General features: G+C 42.0%; 1 protein-coding gene across 7 annotated transcripts in view; it reads right to left on the reverse strand.

Annotated features, from left to right (window-relative positions):
• Nucleotides 1-17987, reverse strand: part of SLC11A2 (solute carrier family 11 member 2) — a 41983-nt gene that overhangs the window by 22680 nt on the left and 1316 nt on the right. The window contains exon 1 of one of the 7 annotated variants that reach the window (XM_064490976.1): nt 4996-5177. The exons of 1 other annotated variant lie outside the window; for it this stretch is intronic. The gene's annotated coding sequence lies outside the window, so the exon portion shown is untranslated. Of the gene's footprint in view, nt 1-995; nt 1798-4444; nt 4914-4974; nt 5178-17987 lie in introns of those variants that run through there. 5 more of the 7 variants (XM_031462567.2, XM_031462569.2, XM_031462565.2 and 2 more) reach the window with 5 other exon arrangements.

Raw genomic sequence — 17987 nt, forward strand, 5'->3', positions numbered from 1 at the left:
CTAATTACTGTCTGAACCCTAAGCATTTTAATAAGGAATATTACCAGCCATTTTTTTTAATGAGAAATTATTACTTCCTCCTTTTTTCCATTCCAGGTCAATAAAGAAGCACCATTTTCTGAGTCTTTTCATCAGGATATTCATCTAAATTAATTCCAAAACTCAATCTGCTCCCACTGGGGGTGAGGGGAGAGAAACAGCTTAGAAAAGCCATGTGAATTTCTAAATTATAATTGAGGATGTGAAGTTTGGAATTATTTTTTAAATTTGGATAAAAATAATCCTATTTTTCTCTCATAAAATGAATTTGATACACAATGATAAAATGAAAAAAAAAGACAGGTTGAAGACAGATTACATTGACTTCCTGACTGAAGAACAAAGTGAAAAGCCCCTCTGGCACCTTTAGTTTAAGGCCTCGAATCTCTAATCCTCTCGAACTAAGCGGGTAATATTTCGGGAAGCTGAAAGTCACACAAGCACGCCCAGTTCATAAAGTACAAACAGTGCTGCTATTGTTCAATGTGCTTAACACGCATCAGAGCCCCCCCCCCCCCCGACACAATAGCCACCAAGATACCAGCTTAGACTGGTCTTTGTTTTACTGACTTTGTATGCCACAGTAATAATCTCAAAATTGGAGGCATTTTGCTTAGTCTACTCAAGAACCACAATCTCAACTCAACATCAAGTTCGGCGTTTCCACCTGAGTTGGACTTTTTAAAATCTGTTTCATAGCTGAAAGGAAAACCTGACATTGAGAACATCTAATGATAAAGAAAGAAGAAAATGAGAAAATGACAGACAGCAAAAAGAGGAGAAAGGGGGTAAGGTACGGGGAGGAAGAGTACAGCTGATAATGAAACCGGTTGCCTGGGTGTCAAAGACGATAACAGTTGGGAGAAATGTGGCCAGCCTGTCCAGAAGTACTGAACTTTTACACAAAAATATCACTCATCAACCAGACTTCAGAATTAGAAGGTCCTAATTAATACCTGTTAAATAAGAGCTCTTCACTTTCTCTGCTCAGCGCTCTGAGGCTTAACCAGCTTCCAAACTTCCATGACAGGAGAGGGTCACTAAAACCTTACTTCAGAGACTATAGGTTGGTTCCTCCCAACTCTCACAGTGTGCACTTCCCCTGATTTCCTCCCAACCAGAAGTTCACAGCAGTGCATTTCCCTTTGGCGGACCAACCTGGCCTCCTGGCTGGACACATCCATCCTGGAACACAACTCCAAGCTCTGCGAAATTTTCAAAGACCCCTTTCCACTTAAGTAATACAATCTAGTAAATCAGTCTATACTCTCTTCTTGCCTCAGAAAAAAATGTTTTGCCCTTATACTTGCTTAAGTAGCTTTTCTCTGGCAAATATGAAGAATGATTATCATTAGATTACATTCAGCTTATTCATTCCAATGACAAATATTGCCCCCCCCAGTGCAGAATGCCCTCAACAATTTTAAATATACATTTTCCTCAATGTTTCTTATCTTAAAGCAAAGAAAAATTGTATGTAAAGACAGACAATACATGCAAGATTCTCCAGCCTCATATATGCCTCCTTCTGCTCTTTGGAATCTGTTAAAATTTCAATAATTAATTTATAGCCTCATTTCATTACCTAGGAATTTTAATAGACACTTAATTATTAGTGATAAATGGGACCAAAACAAAAATCACACATACAAGATGACCTACCAGCAATAAGCACGAAGACTGAGGACCCTAATTTCCCAGTTTAAGTCTTTACTGGAAACCAGTCCAAGTCTTTACTGGAAACCAGTCCTTACACATAAAAATGTAAGTCACTCTAACCTTAAATTTAAAGTGCAAGAGGAATTAGACGATAAATATATTTTTATCATTCCTGGCCAACTTTTTATATTCCATTCTGATCTCAATATAGTATTATAGTATAATAGATGGTTTATTATACCTATGATATTCCTGATGATACCTGAGGGCTCTTTGTGTCTCCAGGGGACAATAAACGTTAATCGCTTCATATACATTTGTTCAATTAGCAAAAGAATAAAAGGCATCAGAAGAGTGAGACAACAAAGATCTAGGTCTTCCAATTCCTCACACATTCAAATGCTCCCTGCCTTACAAAGTATTTTATTCAAGTCAGAGAGATTCGCATAATAAAGATGACAATATTAAGGCAAAAGACTCCACTTTCTGCCTCAAACACTCAACTCTTTAGAGATATCACTCCCTGTCCTTTTTAAAGCACAAATAGGGGTTTCACAGACACTGTCCTCCACTCTCACCAAGCCAACATTCACCTTTCAACCCTATACAAGTACTAAACTGTCTTATTCCAAAGCTAAATAACTAAACTTACACCATGTGTACTTCAGCCAAACCTGGCCAGCATACTGCTGCAGTAAGCGATGTTCTTTTTTGTAAATTCAAAGTTTCTCATTTTGTGATTAGTTCCCAATAATGCTATGTATAAAAACAGCAGCCTTCTTGGAAGGGGAGAACTGGAAGACAAAAAAAACTCCACTAGAGCCTTCAGATAGCACCAAGAGAACTTGACCTCTCAGACTTTTAAGCTCACAGAAAGGGCATAAATCGGTCAGCAGACATTACTATTTACGTGCATGGTAAGGAAGCAGGGAATAAAGATGTCTTTGATCCCAAAGCACCCACCCAAGCTCTTAGCACTAAAAATCAAATAGAAGAGATGCAGCTTTATAGATCCGAGTCTCTCACCTCTAACATTCACTTCACTGAATTAAAACTGAATGGAAGCTGCTTAGTACCTCTGCGTATTCCAAGGGATCACCACTGATTTCCTAACAGTTGAGTAAGACTGGACTCACGTCAGACTTCCCCATTCATTAACAAGAAGTACAGCCAGGCTGCCCAGAAATTCCCCGCCCCAGTCCCTCAGCCATTCCGGAAACATGAGAAACCAAGTATACTGCAATCATGGCCTTTTTGGTACTGGATCCAAAATAAACTGTGCCAAGGACAAGACTGTTGTGAACAAAAATACTACAACCATATCCCTAAACAAAAAATGCTGAAACCAAGTTATCAGCAGCTGCCTCCACTCCCCAGTGAGGACAAGCCTGTAGCCCAGCCTCTGCAGCCATTTACAATGGTGCACTCTGAGCAGACTCAGAATAATAAAGGACAAAATAATGGCCCTAGATAGCTAGATGCTTGTCAAAGGAATTAATTCAATGAGCCCAAATGTTTGCTTCCTCCCATACACAGAAAAGCACAACTTTAACTTGAGATGCCTGGTTTTCTTTAGGTAACAAGTAATCTTTTATTGTTCCAACTACCTGGTCTTTGTTGTAAAGCTCCTATATATCCTAGCTCCTCCCCTGCCTCTTCAGAGCAGTCCCTCAGAGCCATCAGAGGGGCTGTCATCCCAGCTCGAGTCCTCCCGTCAAATAAAACATAACTCTCAACTTTTAGGCTGCGCATTTATTTCAGTCGACACTGTCAAAGAAACATTCTACAATGAACAACTAAACAGCCAAAGGTTTCACTAACCCAACACTGCTATCATGGACAGACCCAGTACTGTATAGAGATAGCTTCCAATAAACAACCAGGAGAAAGCCTCTAGTCTCAGGTAATTATACTGTACCCTCAAGATCAACATTAATGACGTGGATGGAAAACACAGGCCTAAGGGTTCTTTGGCAATAGGCTCACAGGATTCTGAGCAAAGGATAATGTCAGACTGCTTATAGCCTGGAATCTTTACCGGAAAAGAAGGCACATGCAGGTAATAATAACAAAAACTTCTACCTGCCAGAATTGTTCTAAGCTCTTTAAGTGTATTAACTCATTTAATACTCACCACCAACTCTTAAAGACTGATAACATAAATCCCCATTTTAAGTATGTGGAAACAGAAGAACAAAGAGTTTAAGCAACTTACTCCAAAGTTTAAAAAGCCAAGAAGTGGTGCAAACTAGCCAGGGTTCAGACTCCACAGGAATCAAAGGAGAAACAAGTGTCCCCTGGTTTCACCAATAGTCACTAGAATTATGGCCAGCAAAAGTTTCTGGAAACGTGTCTCCCCTTGCCTCTTCTTCCATGTAATTTTTGCTTTTCACTTTAAAGAGATGTCACATTCCCTTAACTTTATAACGCTTCTTAGAAAGCAATGGACAATATGAGAATATCTTCATTTTACACACAGGAAAACTCAAGCCCTGGTTCCTCAACTTCTCCCCTAATGATGCTCTTTGAAATAGTCTGATATATGAAGGGGACTTGGGGAAGCCAAGTTAAGAAGTATTCAAAGGCGGAACATCAAAAAGTAAGCATAGTTTTTAAAGTAGGGACATATGAAACGGAACAGCTGGAGAGCAGCCACTCCACTCACATCCCGTGTGCAATAATGCCCCCTACGAAAGTACCTGGAGCTTGGAAGCTGCACAAACAGCCCTAAAACCAATATACACACCAAGTACTCAGCGGCCTGCCCCAGCCCTTCACACGAAGGCGCTCCTTGGACGTCGACTGCACTAAAATGAATTCTTTCGTTGAAGTGGGGCGGCGGGAGGCCGAGGGAGCAGAGGGGGCGCCAGGGCTCCACAGATAAGAAAATGGCCTCAGGGACCTTGCCCTGTGCCCGTCGGCCTCTTCCCCGTCTTGAAGCAGGGTCAGCACCGGGCCCAGCAAGGCGGCAGGTCCGGCCGGGGATTCAGCCATTTCTCTTAGGCCGCGGCTGGGAAGGAGCGAGTTCCCTGCGACCTCTGGCGTTCGCTCCCCGCCCCCTGCTCCCAGCGCCCTCCTCTCGGTCTTCCTTCGAATACTGCGGCTCCATCTGGACTCCGCACCCAGGCCCTCCCTGCCGCACCGCCCGTCACAGCCCCGCTCGGCGCTCCGCGTGCCCTATCCTGGTCCCGGCGCCTGCTCCCAGGGCTGTCCTCGAGCCCCCCGGCACCCTCCCCGCCCACCCGGGAAAAGCCGGGCGCCCGCGTGACCCCTGACCTGGACTGCTGCCCACCTTACCGGCTCCGCCACCACCTGACAGACAGTCCTGGCAACCGCGGCTCCATATCCCTGGAGCCAGCGCCACGCCAGCGTACCCCTACACGCTCCTCGATTGGCCGATGGGAACGCAGTCGCACATTCCTATTGGCTGGATCCCTCATATTCTCCTTAGAGGCCCGCGCACGAGGCAGGCTGACGGCGAATCCCGAGGCTCCGCCCACCCTGGGTCAGGCTGGAGGCGGGGCCACGGCGGCTGGGGCGGGAGCTGTCTCCTGCAGAGCTAGCGTTCGCGCGAGTCCAACCCACAGTGTGGATTTGGAGGCTTCCAGCCCTGCTGGTAGCCTGTTGTATTTCGCCGCAGCCTCACGTTAGGTACTGGAAATCAAGACCATTTCTTCTGAGATACGGCTCTGCGAGATACAGTTCCAACCTATAGCCACTTGGCAAGACCATTTCTTCTTGTCCCCAGAGCCATATCATAGTATCTGCTGCCACACCAAGAGCACCCCACACATGGGAGGAACCGCGAAACATAGCTAGTGCAGCCAGTTCGACTGCATTAGCTGCCCTACTCCCAAGCCTCAGTAATGAATCGTTTTCCTCCCTCCTACCCAGCTGCCTCGCTTCTTCCCCTAAGCTTTATTCTCCCCCAACCCAGAAGCAATCCCACACGATTCCCAGCCTCAACCTCACACCCCAGAGTCATCTCTCTGAAGATGACCAGACTAGTGGCGCTTTAGAGGAGAGAAAGTAGTGTGACAAACCACCCTAATAGTCTATAATGTCATTTAAAGCTACTAGAACCGTAGACACCCCCGCTCCCCCTCCCCCCAGCCCCTGTATAACTTACATTAAAGATAACCAAGCTTATCTAACCAAGGCATAGGCCTAGAGGGGAAAAGGATAAACCCTTCCAACTTCTTTCTTCATGTAAAAACTGCTAGCAGGAAATTTTATTAGTTGATAAAAGAGTCCAAGAGAGGAAGAAAGGAGAGTAAACTGCAAAAAGGAAAATCCAAATAAAGTACAAAGTAAAAACAAATTCAGGGACCCAAAAAACTGGGCTGAGCGTCATCAGTTATCTGGTACAGGCTGGTTTCCATACAGAATTTCTCCTGGAGAGAAAAGAAAATGGACAAATTAGCTCTGAGGAACTCTCTACAACATATCTGGGGAGTTTCAGAAAGGCTTGATGAAGTCCCTCCAGACCAGAACCTTTCCTTTAGGAACTTCTGCTGCAATTAGGGGGAAAAAAAATGGCTGGAGCTATTCTTGTGGGTGTTCCAAGTCTGCTCAGGTGGGCAGCTTCCCTGGATTGTTGCTTACTTACGTGCTGGCTACTTACTTAGCTCACAGTGTGGAGCTGCCTCCTTCTTAAGCTGTTTCTTCATTGTGCAGGCTGAGTTTGACTTTTCCAAGTGCCAGCTCCCCGTCTGCTGCCTCTATATATGCAGACCAGTGCGCCTCCCTTGGTTAGATAAGGGCACCTTAGGCTGCTGTGGGCAACACATCGTTAAAGACACCGCATGGAATTTCAAGAAGCAAACCACACCCTTCAAAGCATGATCAGATTTCATCTTTGACCTGCCATGAAAGGAGAAGTGTTGTATATCTGCCACTTCTGGATATTAATGAACAATGAATTGCGTTTGAAAACTTTTATTCTCCAATTTCATCTCTGTCTCATTTGGCAGGAGCTGGAGTGCCAGTGGTTGAAAGGGGTGGAGTAAAAGGAATTGCTTTCCTTCAGGATGCCACTCCTCTTGGAGTGAAGCTTGTTCGGGCACTTGTACAGAGCTACATGTACATTAGGACTCTGCTCCCCTGAGACGTAAACTGAAACCAATTAACCCCAAGCCAGACAGTCCACAAAGTATTTTCCACATAGGGACGTGCAGCACCAATGCAATTATAAGGAGTCTTGGAGCGTGGGCGAAAATGCCACCTGGTCCATCCCTTCGGATCTGAAGGAACCGCCAGCATCAGCTTGGTCAATCAGTGACCCACAGATGGACAACAAAGTCATACCAACCCAGGACTTGGTGCCTCGTGGCAAAGGGAAAAAAACAAAACAAACAAACAAACAAAAAAAAACACCTGAGACTGCAAAAGAAGAAAGAAAAACAAAATCAGAACAAGCCAGGATTTCTCAATGTGGGAGGAGAGGAACTGGAAAAAAAAATGAGGAAAATTTGCCTCAGGCAAATATAGTTTAGTAGGCCAGCTGGAGAGGTAAAGCTGGAAAGGAGAGGCATTGGAGTGGGGTGAGGAGACTGGAAGAAGACCTTGCTGCCTTCAGAAAGTTTCCTGGTAGTTTTAAGGGAAATCTGCTTAGTGACATAAAAACATGCAAATGAGTGTGACAGAAATAAATCCCTTAAAATGGAAAAGAAATAAAAGCAGTAATCAATTCATATCAGCCTTCTAGCAAGTGGCCCTCATTCCTACATGGAACAGCCATAGATTCTGTAGGAGGAATTACAGATCTTCTTCACGATCCAAGATAAAGGTCTCTTTACCTCACGGTGTCCCCAAGCATTGAAAGTCATCTCATTACAACGTGTCCTACCTTCTTGTCCTTGTTCAATGGCAGACAAGTTCCCTAAAGCAAAATTGTCTTAGATTGGATTGGGCTCCAAATTGTCCCCCTTCCTGGGAAAATAGAAGAAAAGAAGAAATAAGAAATCACCTGTGGACTAACCTGTTGCAGGAAAAGGCCCTATTTTAGTGGAGGAATTCCAGAATAGGAATGGATTTCACAGTGAGACTTGACCACAGCCCCGCTGTTTCCTTAGCTCAGCAGCTGATCCCAACACACACACTCCTTGCCTTCTAGGTCTCCAGTTCTCACTGACAGTAACTGACAACATTAATGGAATTCTTATTATGTATGAAACACCATATTTAACACAATACAAACATGAAGTAATCCTCACAATAAATTTGTGTGGCAGGAACTATTATCTTTATTTTGCATATTAGAAACCTGAGTCTGAGAGAGGTTAAGTAACTTGCCAAAGGACACACAGTAATTTAGTGATAGAGCCAGGCTCCGAACACAAATTTGTTAGAGCCAAGAACCAGCACTCTAACTAGCATACCATAACGCCTCCATCTTGTACACCGAAAACAATTCCCTTCCATTCAAATCTTTAGTTAAAAAAAATATCTCTTTTATAAAATCCAATTAATGTAAATTCACTGAAGATTCCACATTACCACAAAAGCCAACTCATTTCTGTATAGGTGTTAAAATGTATCTGTATCATGTGTGCTCCTTATTTAAATAGACTTTTCCTTCCATGCTCACCTCCTACCCACTCTCCAAGTATTCTTTTTCATGCTTTTGTTTTTCCCTGAAACAATTGCCTAAAATTAATTCCTCCCACCCTTTCCCTTCTGTTGGAGGACCCAAGGGAATGCAAAGTGCCCACAAACGAGATGAAAAATGAAGCCGGCAGCTCCGTATACTCAATAGATTGGTTTATGATAGGGTAACTTATTCACAGGGTGGGATCAAGATCAAGTGGTCAATGATCTGGAAGCATTCACAGCTGCACTCTGCACCGCTGAGGGGCCGCTGGGACAATTTTACAGTTAACCCAGGGTATGGTGGTACATGCTTGGAAACAGGACGTGCATTCCTAAGTGAAGATTCATGAATAAGTCTTGGCACCTGGAGTACATCAGTGAAGATTATCATCTTTGTTTGGTGACTAGTAGAGCATAGGGGCTACCTGGTCCTAATGATTATTAAACAATATCTATTAATTATAAAACCCTTGACAACAGAGAAGTGATTCACTGGGGCCCAGTACAGTCCTGGGTAGAGTCAGTGGAAAGACAGGAGAAACTATAAGGGCCCAAGGTGGCGTCAGTTATGCTAACAGCCATACACCTTCCTTACCTGGAAAACTAATGTTATTGTTATTGTTATTGTTATTATTATAGGTTCCATTAAAATATCCTCCTCTGTGATGCATTCCCTGACTCCTCCAGGCATTTATCCCTATACTCCATCTCCTACCCAAACACTCTATTCTAGCACTAACTCATTCTGCATATATTTATTGAGAATCAACTATGTACCAGCAGAGTGCTGGGTGGTACAAATACAAACACAAAGAAGATAAGTACAACCCCTTACAGGGTTTGTTTTTGTGCTTTTTTTCTTCTACTAAAATGTGAGCTGCTTAATAGGGGTGATTATCTTATCTTTGTACACCTGGTGATGACAAAGGCCAAATATATAGGTGTTCCATAAATGCATTATCCCATTTTTTAATATGCTATGGCTGTCTGGCAATGAAGAATAATAATTAGGCTATGAATGTTTATATTTATGTATCTGTTTCCAAAGTTGAGTCTTATCTCTCCAAAAAAAATTCCTCTCCAAAAAAAATTCCTCCCTTGACTCTGCTAGCCATAAGCTATTCCTGTGATAAACGCTGGAATGCACAGGCAGGATCCCCTTTGAGAATGAAGGACTCACTGTCCCCACTGTCAGGAGTGGGAGTGTTGCTGGCAGATTACCCCTAGCCATCATGTCATGCCCCTTTCTCAGGCAGCCCACATCAAATGACTGATCTGTGTGAGAGTATAAAGATTCACCCCTTTAACCCCAACTCCAAAGGTTGGCTGAGCCGTTATCATGCATCACAGTTTGAATTCCTTCTGTACAGACTTGCTTCCTTCCCTTCCTGTAGTGTCTGTCCCAAGATCACTTCCTAATAAACCTACCGCCTCCATTACAGAGTCGGCTTCCCGTCTTACTTCCTCCTGTAACCCAAAATCAATGTTTCTGAAAAAGTAGTCTGCACTCCACTACATTCTTTACACTCGTTTTTGTTTGTTTGTTTGTTTGTTTTTTCTAGCTTTTGTGATCCACCCTGGAAATTACTTTCCTGCTAGCTAAATGAGATCGCCATCAGCCAAATACAGTCAGAACCTACTAACTCTTCAAGTTTCTCCATATTTGAAATGTGACACCACCCCTCTTACTGGCTTTCATCACACTGTGCTTTCTGGGTCCTTCTGTTCAAATCGATCTTTCTGTGCTATCTTCAACTGGGACATTTATTCCTCCTACTCCTTAAATGTAGGCATTCCTTAGGGTTACTCCTTAGTCCTAATCTAATTCTATACAATGTCTCTGCAATTCCAGTGTAGTAATACTGGAGACCCACGCAGCATTAGAGACATTCATGGGACAGATCAGAGTAACAGAAAGAACAGCCTCTTAAGGGTAAAACAGACCTGGATTCCAGGCCAAGCCAACTGGGAAACTGTTGGTAAATTATTAAATCTCTGTGTTTCATTTCTTTATCTGAAGTGGGCACAGTATCAACCTCATAAGAGGCTCCCTGTATTTTTTGTCCCCCCAGTACACCAGTGTTCTCGCTTACTCCCTGTCTTTTCACATATAATGTCTATGCTGGGACATTCTTGCTCTGCCATCTAGCTAACTCCTACTCACCACTGATGTCTCACTTCAGATGTTCCTTCCTCCACAAACCCCTCTGTGATCCCAGTATCTGAGCGAGGTGTGTCTTCTATGTAGTCCTATGACACCCTCTTCCCCCCTTTCCCATAGCACTATCCCATGGAATTGCCATTGCTGTTTATTTGTCTGTAAGCCTTGTTGAGGGTCAGGACATTGTCCCATTCACCGTTGTGTCCTCAGGGAGGACTCCAAGGCTGACGGCATCCCTTCACAGCCCCAGCACCATTTCACCTTCCTGCTGATGATTCCCAGAGGCTACTCTGTGCAGCCTCTCTCCCGGAGCCACACCTGCCTTACTGTCTCTGTCGCTGGATATTCAGCTGGAAAGTCAACATTGCCGTATCTCCGACTATCCTCCTCTCTACTCAAACCATCTTGTTCTTATAATTTCCCTCATTTTGTAGTTTCTGGGACTTGAAAACTGGAAGTCCTCAGGAATTCCTCACCCTCCCTCTCGTCAAATGATGCCCATGACTAGAGCCTATTTGCATAAGGTCAGTTGTCTTCTTCTATTTCAGCTGCCACCTTCCTGCTTGGGCCTCCATTGCTCTGCCCTCAACAACCTCAAAATTCCCCTGATCAGATGACTGGATAAAGAAGTTGTGGTATATTTATACAATGGAATACTACTCTGCCATAAAAAGAATAAAATAATGCTATTTGCAGCAACATGGATGGACCTAGAGATCATCACTCTAAGTGAAGTAAGCCAGAAAGAGAAAGAAAAATACCATATATCACTCATATGTGGAATCCAAAAAAAAAAAAAAAAGACACTGTGAACTCACCTACAAAACAGAAACAGACTTAGTAAACAATCTTATGGTTACCAGGGAAAGGGGATGGGCCAAATTTGGGAGTTTGAGATTTGTGAATGTTAGCCACTATAAATAAAAATTGATTTTTAAAAAGTTTCTTCTGTATAGTGCAGGGAACTCTGTTCAATATCTTGTAATGACCTTTTATGAAAATGAATATATGTATGTATATGCATGACTGGGACATTGTGCTGTACACCAGAAATTGACACATTGTAATTGACTGTACTTCAATTTTTAAAAATCCCCCTGATTAATAAGATCATTTCTCTTCCCCCCTTAGAAACTTTCAAAGGCTCCCTACTGCCTACAGAGTAAAGAAGGAGGGGAAAGGAGCTCACATTAAGTGCCACGTGGAGGATGCTTTACCCACAATATCAGTTTTAAATACAGAAGAGGCTTTGATCTGACATTCAGATCAAAGTTCTGAATGTTATGCTTCCAGCCTTCCTCTTACCTCATCTCCCACCTCTCCACCATGCAAACCCTTTATTCCAGTTGAATTTCATACTCTCTACATCCTTAACTCACCCTGCCTTTGCCTGACCCTGTGCCTTGACTCCTGCTGTCACCTCCACCTGCACTTCTAGTATTGAAATCCTGCTCATTTTTTAAGAACTAACTCAAATGCCACCCACACCTTAAAGCTTTACCTGATTCTCATGGGATGTGACCTCTTCTGCTCCTGAATCTTTATGCTTTTTTTTGGCTCATATTTTTCCTTTCATTAATTATTTGAGTTTATTCTCTAATTTCTGCCACTAGATTGTGAGCTTCATAAAGACAGCTGTACATTATTTTTATATCATTCACTGCACCTAGCACATCATTATTACTCAATAAACATTTGAAACATTGAACTTTAGCTTGAGTTTGACTTTACATATATGTGACCTGTAATAGTGCTTTTCAAATTGGGTCTCAACACATTATCGGATTATGAAATCAATTTACTGTATCTCCATCAGAATTTTTAAAAAATTGAATAGGAAATATCAGGGAATGTCACAAGTACTGAATAGGTATTGTCTTGTAAAACTTTATGTTAATAATGTGTATGTTGTGTGTGTGTGTGTGTGTGTGTACTGGGTTGATGTAAAATGTATTTCTTACTGTAACAGTCAAAAAAGGTGAAAAAACACCACTGTAATATGTATGCATCATTTCAATCAGCTGATTACAAGCTCCTTCATGAAAGAAAGCAGGTCTGGCAAACTCTGACCTTGCAATCAGTGAGAGTCAGTACTCTACTCTGAGCCCCACTCATTCTATGGGGCTGCCCTAGGGATTCACAGACTCAAGGCAAAGAGCAAGGTCTTGTCTTTAAGACAGCATCTCATGTATTAAGAGAGGCAAAACAAATTTATGAAGAAACTCTACAAATACTTAAGAAAGCAGCTGAAGAGCCATAGAGGAGGACTTGAATTTAGAGCCAGAGACCTACTTGGAGTTCTCGCTCTGCTATGTGTGATGTTGGATAATTGTTGCTTGATTTCTCTGAGCTTCTGTTTAACCAACTAAAAGAATAACCTATACCCTACCTTACATACTTATGTTAAAATTAAGTGATACATATATACAAGATTATTTTGTAAGCTATAAAAATATTCAAAAGTTTAAGGTTAAAAACCTGCAGGTGTCATTCAGTAAACAAGTAAAAATGGATGTAGGTAAATTATACAGCTAAATGTGCATTAGGCATAATTTTTATTTTGTTTTTTGATTACTAGTGATAGAAACCCAATTCAGACTGGTTGTGCTCAAAGAGAATTGAATCATTCACATAACCCAATGGTACAGCTGGCTTTGGGCAGGGCTAGACCTGGGGACTCAGATGACATCAACCAAGCTGCTGCCCTCCTGCCTTTCTTTCTAACTCTCACTCTGGGCTCTCCTTCAGTCCCAGCGTGGTTTTCTTCTAACACAGGTGCTACCTGCTTGGTGGGATGATAGCCACCGTGTGCTCTGGGCTGATGTAATCCTCGCCCATCCAGCTAGATGCAGGCTGAATATCTTCTTCCCCATCATTCCAGCAAACTCTCAGGGAGGGTTCTGTCTGAAACCTAGCTTGGGTTATGAGCCAAGTCTCAAAACACAAACGGTAGCCAAGGACACAAGTTGACCCTTGGAGTTAGGGGGTGGATCACCTGGACTGAAAAAGAGGTTGGTGGGGAGTCTTCTTAAGGAGTAAGGTCAGAGATTCAGGATGACCTAGTTTCTAAAGCTGAATAGGATTAGTTTAGAAAGACATCTTGGTCTCTTCTGTTTAATGTCATCATATAACATTAGAGTAAGGACACACACACACAAACACACACACACACACACGTTATTCCATTTCATCTCATTCATTTAACACAGTATTGAGGACCTACTATGTGCTAAGTAAAGATTTACAAAGTTCCTGCCCTCAGAGAACTTACATTCTGTTGGGGGTACAAATAATAAACAAGTGAGTCAGTAAGTATATATCAGGGAGTGATAAGTTCTAGTAAAAAAATAAATAAATGTAAAGAGCTAGGTAAGGAGCAACAAGAGCCAGAGGTGGGAGATATAGACTATTTCAGAAGGGATGGTTAGGCAAGACCTCACTTTGAAGGATAAATTTATTTTTTATTTTTTATTTTTTATTTTTGAAGGGTAAATCTGATTGAAGTGAGAGAGCAAGTCACAGGAATCTGAGGGAAAACTTCCAGGCAGAGGGAAAAGCAAGTGCAAAGACCCTGAGACAGGACCAATGGGGTCCCCCTGAGCCATACATGCATATTTAGTAACATACATATTTGCATGTGTATGTGAACATTATTAATCCTTTATTTTCCTACATTAGAACATCTGACAATGATATTATGACAGTGATTTTATGAGAGGGATATTAAACTGCAAAATCCTTGAAGTCTTTCTAATTATTGATTCAACTAGGTAAACCATTTATAATTCTTGCTGAAGGTGCAAATGTGCCTACACTGAGAGTACCTGGAGGTAGGCGCTTCCTTTTCCCCACAGAAACTGAACCCAGGAGAAGCTCAGTAGATAGAGCGGGCAGAATAATGAGTCGTGTGCGACAGTGAATATCAAGACTGATGGGTGACCCTGCCAAAGCTGGGTAGGGAGAACTTCCCTCCAGGAATGTCCTTACCTCTGTCCTTTTGCTCTAATTGCTGTGGACGTGCCAGGTAGCACAACGTGGCTCCTGAGGGTGGTTCCTACTGATGCTGGGTAAAGGTCCCCTCATTCAGAGCCAACGACTAACACAAAGTAAAAATTCCTCTGATCTTAAGCCTTAGCAAGGGTTATGTTGCCTGGAAAAGGGAAAGCTTCAGGTGGGGCATGTGTGTGGAGGCCAGAAGGGAGTAAAAATCAGAAGGCAAGAGACCTGCCCTCCCTCACTGGTCAGTAAGTTCCCCTGAACTTGGAACTCCTATTACCAATCTCTATTAGGCACTGCTCTTCACCCAGCGATGCTCTTATCCTTGAATTGCACTGACTTCTCACATGTTTAATGTTAATTGTTTACTGTCCACAGTAGCTAGATTGGTCTACCTTTTTTTATTGTCATATAGATATGTCTTTTGCTCATCTGTTTATATTAATTTTCAAAGAGTGTGAATTCTTAGACCATGTTCGTGGGCAATACATTCTAAATTTAGTTTAGTGTCTACCTTAATTGCTCATCGCAAGCGGGCACCGATAAAGGCTTTTTGATGATGATTATGACTGCAATGATTACACTAGAAATCAAAGGCTACTTCTTGTAATTTTAGAAGACTGCTCCTCTGGAAATGCTAACCTCCTCTTTTACGAGTCTTCTCTCACAAACTGCTTTCAGCTGGGCTTGCCTGAAACCTAGTTTCATGGTCAGGAGACCTGGGATCTGCATTAGATTCACCAACAACTTCTTTGTGAGTCTATGTGCTTCAGTTTCACAATCTGCTAGTACAAGACAGAATAAGCTCACAGGGCTGGCAGGTAGGGAAGAGAGGCAGCATAGGAAAGTAGGTGTGCAAGGACTTTAAAAGTAGGACATTAGGATCCTGTCACAAGTCTACACCTCCTTTCCCTCTGAGACACTCTTCTTTCTCCCCACAAGCATAATTCTTCCGGGAGGCTCGGGATGCTGGTGTGAAGGATGAAGTACCACCCTTGTGTATCATTTTCTGCAGAGACTCCTCCCAACAATTCCTTTCACCTCATCTTTTCCAGTTGCTTCTTCTTTACAGGCCTTCAAAGAGCTACTTTTTCAAGCCTGGGGCCTCATTTATATTCCCATTCTGTTATTTTGGAGAGAAACACTTGCAGGGAGGAGATACCTAGAATGCCAAAGATTTCTCATTAGAGAGAAACATCGTGAAGAATCAAATGGTGAGCCCCAGAAGTTTCAGAAGACAGAAAAGGAATAGGCAAAAATAAACTCCAGGTGAATGAAAGACCTAAAGTTGTAAAACAAAACATAACAACACCGCCAAATTATCTGAAAAAAATATAGAATAGCTGTATGATCTTAAGACAGAATTTCTTAAATCACATTATGAAACATCAGAGGTCATAATTGGCAATTTTGATAAAGCTGACTATAACAGATATTAAAAACTCTTACAGAAGAGACATCTTAAGGTTAAAATACAAGCGACAAGGAGACAGGAAGAAGAAATCTGCAGCATACGTGTACATCAGAAAAAGATGGGTGTCTGTGAAGGACTCCTACAAATCAACAATACTAGTAATAATAAAGAAGAAGATAAACAACTCAATAGACAAAAGGTATGAATAGACAACTTCCAGAAGAAGAAATCCAAATAACCAGTAATACATATAAAAACCTACTCTACCTCTCTAATAATTGGGAACTTGCAAAGTAAACTGATGAGGGACTGTGAAAACTTTTTTTTTTTAATAGAGGTACGAGGGATTGAACCCAGAACCTTGTACATGCTAAGCACACACTCCACCACTGAGCTATACCTTCCCCGCTCAAGTCATTTTATTGTCAGCTTGCCCAATTTGCAGATCGTATCATCCTCACGTATATCTAGATTGTTTGAGGACAGTTATTTTTTCCTTTTTAATTCATGCTATACTTGCATATTCCTAATATCCACAATATAACCTCTTCCTGTTGCTTTTTAAAAGGCTTATTAGCAACAATATCTAACACTTAAAACTGTGAGGTCCTCAACCCAGAATAAGTCACTAAATCTGTGTTAAAATTTTTTGGTCTCTTTTTTTCTCTTTAAGTGATTCCATCCAGTGACCTCCATAAGCTTGCAGAACTAGCACTGATTTTTTTTTTTAAGAATTAGCATCAGTTGAGGTTATCTCAGGCTACATCTTCCCTAAATAGCATTTTGATTTAAAACAAAGTATCTTCTATTAAAAAATCATCAAAAAAATCAGACAGCAAGGACTGTCTGTCTCCTATAATAGGAGACTTTGTAAGAACACAAAATATAAGGCAACTTCCTTTCTGAGGAATTATTTTGAGAGAAAAAACTATTACCTTACATTCAAGTATGTAAGGCACTTGTTACTTAATAAATATTTAATGAGCACTGCTTGTGTGCCAGGCACTGTGCTAGGAACTGGAAATACAGTGAGTTTAGACTCTCACAAGGAAGACAGTCGTTAAATGTATAACGCCACAGCTAACTCATTATGATCATTTAAGTATTATGAATGATAAGTATGGTTAGCTACAAGATGATTAACAGGGGAGCCTAAGTCTGGGAGGTTCAGAGTTTCCTGTAATCATGCTGTTTAGGTACAGTGCAGCAGTAATTCACGTGCCTAGTTGGTCTGTGTTTAAATCCTGATTCAAACCTTGAACAGGTTATTTAACCTCACTTTCCTCATTTATAAAGTGGAGCTAACAACAGCATCTGCCTTATGAAGTTTAAATGAGGATTAAACGAGTTAATACATATAAAGCACGGAGAACAATGATGGCGTATAGCACCTGCTCAATAAAGGTTACCTATTGTTATCATTTCAGCTGGAACCCGACAGACAAGAGGAAGGGAAGAAGGAAAGAAGAAAGTTCAAGCCTAGAACAACATGTGCAAAAGCCAGAGGCACAGGGGCATAAAGTTGTTTGGCCCATTCTAGAACTGAAAGGCCAGTGTTTCTTAGCATAGAAAGCTAAGGGGTAAGAGATACTGTGAGATATGAGATGAGGCTGGGAAGGTAGGTCGGGTTAAGGAGTCTGAACTTTACCCTAGGAGTCAGATGCAACTTGAAAGATTTTACAAAAGGGAGTGATAAGCTTAGACTTGCAACTTCAAAAGCTTTCTCCGGCGACAGCATGGAGAACTGGTTGGAGGGAGGCCAAAATAGATGAAAGGGAAACCAGTAAGGAGGCTACTCTGGTAATCTAGATTAGAGGCTGCAATATAGACTAGGGTAGTGGCACAGAAGAGAGAAGGAAGCTGGATGACTGAAGAAACAGAAGACAGAACCAACAAGACTTAGTGCACGTATATTAAGGTGAACGGCATGGAGAGCCACTAAACAGTAAACAAATATTTGAGGAAGGAGTGAATGAATTCCTGTATTCGCGCCATACTGTTTTACTACATGAAATACCTTCTCTCTACTCCATCTTTCCAGGTAAAATTCCTCCCCATTTCCTAAAAGGTGTCTGATTAATCTTGTCCCGTTCTTTCTAGGAGAGTTCTAGAATTTAGAGCTGAACT

Source organism: Camelus dromedarius, chromosome 11 (assembly GCF_036321535.1).
Source record: "Camelus dromedarius isolate mCamDro1 chromosome 11, mCamDro1.pat, whole genome shotgun sequence".
Lineage (NCBI taxonomy): Eukaryota > Metazoa > Chordata > Mammalia > Artiodactyla > Camelidae > Camelus > Camelus dromedarius.